The sequence below is a fragment of the Pleurodeles waltl genome, chromosome 4_2, assembly GCF_031143425.1.
Source record: "Pleurodeles waltl isolate 20211129_DDA chromosome 4_2, aPleWal1.hap1.20221129, whole genome shotgun sequence".
NCBI classification, from domain to species: Eukaryota; Metazoa; Chordata; class Amphibia; order Caudata; family Salamandridae; genus Pleurodeles; species Pleurodeles waltl.
The window spans coordinates 1,012,950,348-1,012,955,773 of record NC_090443.1 but is presented as its reverse complement, the minus strand read 5'-3'; the positions used below and the strand labels follow the sequence as shown (position 1 = coordinate 1,012,955,773).

At 42.6% G+C, this 5,426-nt stretch overlaps 2 non-coding genes across 2 annotated transcripts; one reads left to right on the top strand and one right to left on the bottom strand.

Annotated features, from left to right (window-relative positions):
- The first annotated feature begins 768 nt into the window (after positions 1–768).
- TRNAV-CAC (transfer RNA valine (anticodon CAC)) lies at positions 769–841 on the top strand. The gene has a single exon. It is a non-coding gene; the product is annotated as a tRNA-Val (tRNA).
- A 304-nt stretch (positions 842–1,145) lies between these two features.
- On the bottom strand, positions 1,146–1,217 carry TRNAQ-UUG (transfer RNA glutamine (anticodon UUG)). Its single transcript has one exon. It is a non-coding gene; the product is annotated as a tRNA-Gln (tRNA).
- Between the last annotated feature and the right edge of the window lie 4,209 nt (positions 1,218–5,426).

The window sequence follows — 5,426 nt, the reverse complement described above, 5'->3', positions numbered from 1 at the left end:
CGTTTTTAGGGTCACAGAGACGCTTTTCACTGGGGTCTGCTCCACTTTCAACACTAAATATTTGTTTTTTCAAGTATGTTGCTTTCTTTTCAGCCCAGGGGTCGCAAGCACAGTGCTGGGGGCACAGGAGGTAAGCTAGGGGTCGCAGCTGCAACCCCTGGAGACCCCCCAATGACAGCCCATCCTCTCTGCACACAACAGATCCGGACAGAGCAGCCTGGAGGTGTTAAGAAGCCATGAAGTGTGTGTGACAAGTTTAACTCCACAGAGAACAAAGCCTGTCAACAGCCGGAAATGATATTGTCCAGTTGCTGTCTATGGGCTTTCTGGTGTCAAAAACAGTAAGAGCCAAAGGTCTGCCTGAAGCAAGGAGAAGAGAGACCCAGAGGGGTTTTAAAGAGACACGTGAACAGCCACTAATGCTGAGACAGGCCCTCTGGAGGGGTGGAAACACCTCTGTGAAGTTTACACTCGTGTTTGTTTTGTGGCTCTTTGTAAAATGGGTAATGAAAAAGACTGAAGAGTGGCGCATCGGAGAGAGCAGCAAATTAAAAACTGTTTAACAAAAAAAGGCTCATTTATTAGAAAATTAAGCAGGGATGCTCCATCCAAGGCTGCTATTGGCAGAAAGAGAATCATCATAGAGTCCGTTTAATCTGTAAATATAGACATAGAAAGGCTAATTACACCAAATAAAAATACAAAGTAGGAGTACATCTCAGCAATACCATTCTCATGGAATAACTCCCAAAAATCTAACGCAGGTGAGTTTCCGTAGTGTAGTGGTTATCACGTTCGCCTCACACGCGAAAGGTCCCCGGTTCGAAACCGGGCGGAAACACTTTTAAAACTATATCCTAACTTGTTCTCTATTATTAATGTATATGACGAATAATACTTCAGCGCTACAATTTTAAGATATCACTCATATATTCAAATAAAAATGTAAAGCCACGCAAAGATCATGTAAACTTTGCAAAATATATTAGCTCGCTTTTAATTATTACTAGACTGACATTTTAAAAATAAGAGAAAGACGAAGATATGAATGGCAGAAAGTCGCAATACGATCATTTACAAATGAATATATATATATATATAATTTTCATGTCTAGTGAGGTATATTACATAAATAAAATCATAACAGGTTCTACCGAGATTTGAACTCGGATCGCTGGATTCAAAGTCCAGAGTGCTAACCATTACACCATAGAACCTTCCGTGACTGGGTGACAGTTCAGTTAGTAGTGAAATGACAGTATCCTGCAGTGCGCAGTTATCCTGGTAAAAGTCCTGATGTTTTTCAGATTTCAGGTTTCCGTCTGGCAGTGTGTGCGGCCGATACCCCCTGAGTTGTCCAGGATCACAGGTGCTGCACATGTCACAAAGTACACGACCTGCCCCTCTCTCTGCACAGTGCGCTGGGAGCCGACACAAAAAACTTCTGTCTTGTGTGTGGGAAGAGAGACTACCTCGATCTCCAGGACTGATCAACAACTGAATATGGGAACAAGGTTGTGAATAGAACTTGTCCAAGTCTGCAAGGCGGGGCAAAACCTGTTAGTTGTAAATTATAACACAATCTGAGCTGTGGACCGCCTCAGAAGAGGGGGAGGGTTTGTTCTGGGCCCCCCTCACGCTTGTCTTGTTTACATTCAGTTCGTTACTGAGAATTTGTGTGATTGGGGCAAATCATTTCACCCACTCAAAGGGCAGCTGTACAATGTACACGGGGTGCTCGGGGAGTGTGTAAAATATTTCAGCATCAGACACCTTTACACACAGCTTGTACTTTGACAATAAATCATGCAGTATGTAAATCAATGTACACGATGATTGTTGCATAATACAGTGAGGGTTACAAGGTGTAGGAGTCACTTCCTTCATAGCTCACTGTGCTATATTACAGGAATTACAGTTTATTAGCTGTAAGGAACACAAGCATTGACAAAGCCAATAGGTCTCACCTGTGTGAGATCTATTGGATTTGCCAATGTTTTAGCCATGTTGCAAAATGGTTGAAAGTAAAGAAAAAAGTTGTGCGACACAGCCAGCATTAATTACGTCATATCACTTTTATTTTACATTCAGCCATGCTGCACTGACGCCCGTGCAGCTGTACTATATAACTAAAATAAATTCACAAAACCAATAGATCCCACATAGGCAAGATCTATTACCGCGGCAAATGCTTGTTTGTCATCTGGAGCCATTGTGCTGCTAGTGCAGGAGTTTTAACAAGAATTATTAATGAATATTCATGTATACTGAGTGATGAGATTGCATAGAAATTGTAATAACGTAGGGAAAATAATGCACGCATTTGAAATGTGCCCACGAGAAGTGTTTGCCAATGTACACGAAATGTAATACTAATGCTATATTAAAAATGAAATATTGAGCATATGTTTTATAAATGTAGTAATACATCACATTTTGAGTTATATATTAAGTGTTAGCTTTATTAATTGAAAGCTTTAACTTAGCGGAGGTCTTGGCCTAGTCGCCCGGCCTCATGTTGAACTGCATTTTTTAACGCGTTTAATAAACTGTTTGCTTGAAGGGATTAAACTGTATTTTTCCACTGGATGAAGTAATGTGCTTGTGACTACATTCTTCTCATGAGAACTGCTTGCTAGAAAATGTTGTTCCTGTCTTTCGCTACATATTAGAATGATCATGTGCTAGACGGACTTTCTCAGGAGACAACTATAGAGACACTGACTGTGGTACGAAATGCAACAATATTGTTACCTGACGAGCCGGATGATGAGGACATCGCAAGCTGGACCAATCCTTGACATGTGAACTGTGAAATACTAGAAATCACTAATTGAATGTTTTAAGTTTATTGGACAAAGTGCTAACATGCGATCCCTTGACCAAAAGGGTTTTGGGAGATAGTTTTACAGACTTTGATATATCCGCACTGCACAGAGGAGAGACAGGTTCTTTTGCCACATTCCTCGCTAGCCGAAAGGACAGTACTTTATTTTTGCGTCTTGAAAAGAGACTTTGCTTAACTTTAATGCTAAAGACTTTGCCCTTACTGAACGTTGCCTGATGCCTTGTTGACCGAGCTGATGTCCTGACGACGATTGACTCTGCTTGCTGATCCATACTGAGGATAGGTAATATCTTAGAATGTCGACTGTATTGTCTACTTGCTTTTCTTTCTAGGTACCAACCGCTATATTTTGACAGAGCCATAGCTAGATGGTTTTCTAAATTTGCATGGAGCCCAACATGCTGATGCTAATCTGATGTTAGTTCAGGAGTTCACTAATGAGACCTGCTATTGAATTAATAATTAAAGTCTTTACCTTGCTGAAACTAGATGTATAAGATAACCGTTGCACAGATATTCTTATTTTTAATTTGCACTGTGATATCAGAGTGTGTAGTAGTGCAAGCTTTGATTAGATTGAGGTTTTTCCGCAGTCGGATTGCCAGTCTTGTTTCTGTATGTTTATCATTTGATTTTGAGATTAACTTGCGTGACACTAGCATTGTTAGTATAGGAAAATAAACATTCTAACATTTAACCAAAGGTGTGGTTGTTCATGGCTGAAAGGTCATGGTGCGTCAATTACAGACTCCTATTGATTCCTAATATTATTCATCATTGATGGTAAATGTCTATTGATTATTGATTTGTGATGGGATTGGGCATATACGGTGGGAACATGTCATACTTTGGTCAAAAGGTTCATCGACCTCGTCGCGTCTCCTTGTAAGTTTACTTATTAAGGTTCAGACGCCCTGTCAGTGCTAGTGCCATGAAAGAGCTGCCAACACTAGCCAGGCCCTATCCAGACTGCAATTCGGGTCATCATTCACACTGCTGTCAAGAAACCAGGTAACAAGTTATAAAAACACATCTGAGTGATTTGAGCTAAAAAAAGTTTGCTCCTTAACTGCATTTTTCAGTCCCCCTTGGGGTGGGATTACATACATTGCACCAATGGTAGTGCAGTGTTGAACCAACACTTCTGCATTTCTGGGATGCATATGTTACACTTGTACTGATGCAGTTTTGTGATGACATTTGAAGCACATCAACTTGCTAAATAAAAAGACATTTAAGCTGACTAACCAAGATAAAGGCGTTCAATGACAGGGCCCAAATGCTGTAGCATCAGTGCAATGTATATAATGTAGCGCCTGGGGTCTAGCTTCTGTGCCCCAACCATAATCTCCCTTCTGGTGATGAGCGTCACGAGCTACACTTTATGTGGAAGCGCGAGGGCATCCTGAAGACGTCAAAGACACGCAAGCATCCCTGGGACTGACACTGTGCTCGAGAGCGCCTAGCAGCAGAGTTTCTAGGTGCTTCAAGGGGTGAGATGATGGCTGTCAGGACTTTGCTGAGAGCCAGGGGTGGTCTCGCCTACCGGGGGATGAGGAGCTTTTGTAACAAATTCTTGTCTCAGAAAGGTGGGTTGGGCTGGGGCTGAGTCTGTCATGGGCAGCCTCCAAGTCGGCTCACTAGTAAAGTGCCCCCTGCTGGTACCTGAGCATGACTTACAGGTCACATACTTAAATCCAAACCCAGCGGGCTCGACGCTTTTTCCTCACAAGGTATATAAAGTGGCTGATATGAATACCTGTTATTTACGGTGCTAGGAACGTGGCATATGGAACTGGCAAACACTTTAGAAATCAGGTTACTTTACTTTCCCTTTGTTGCACAAGAGCACAGAACCGGATGAGTAGCTCCTCGCGTGCACTGTGGCTGGCCAGGGATGGACACTTTACAGAACCAGTGCTGAGCCTCTTAAGCAGAGCTGGATCTGTTCATGTCTGTGCAAACCCTGGGCCTGCTCACAGCCTGGCAAGCTGCATACAATGTTGGGTGTAGCCTTAAATGTGAAATCGTTCCAAGTTGCCACTGTCTGCAGTGAATTTAACAGACACTGTCTCTGGCTTCCTTCCTGCATGAGGCCAGGTAGGAAGCAGTATCACTCTCCCCCATCCTGTGTGTTAGAGAATGGTTTCCATTGCAGTGGGAGGCGGGGCCGTCCATGCCAGGTTTTCAGGTGACCTCTGATGAGCTTAATATGTAACTGTTCATTTCTGATATTCATATATATCTTCTGGATATCCTGCATATCCGGCATGGATCCGACTCTACTGGACCTAAGTTGGGCACCCTTGCACTAGAGCAATGTTTTTTTATGTAAAACCAATGAGTATTAATGTTGTCATTGTTCATGCCCCCACCAATAGCAGGGGCATGACCTTGGACAACATGCTGCATCTTCACCCCACACTCCCTATCATTCTTACCCTGAGCGCCAGGCTTTCCAAAGTTTAAGAATCTACACAACTTTCTGTTACGAAGACGTAGTCATGAATGGTTGAAGGAAGAGGTTTATTTCTCGTAACCAACCCAAAGCAAGAGACGGGATGAACACCGTCTCAAC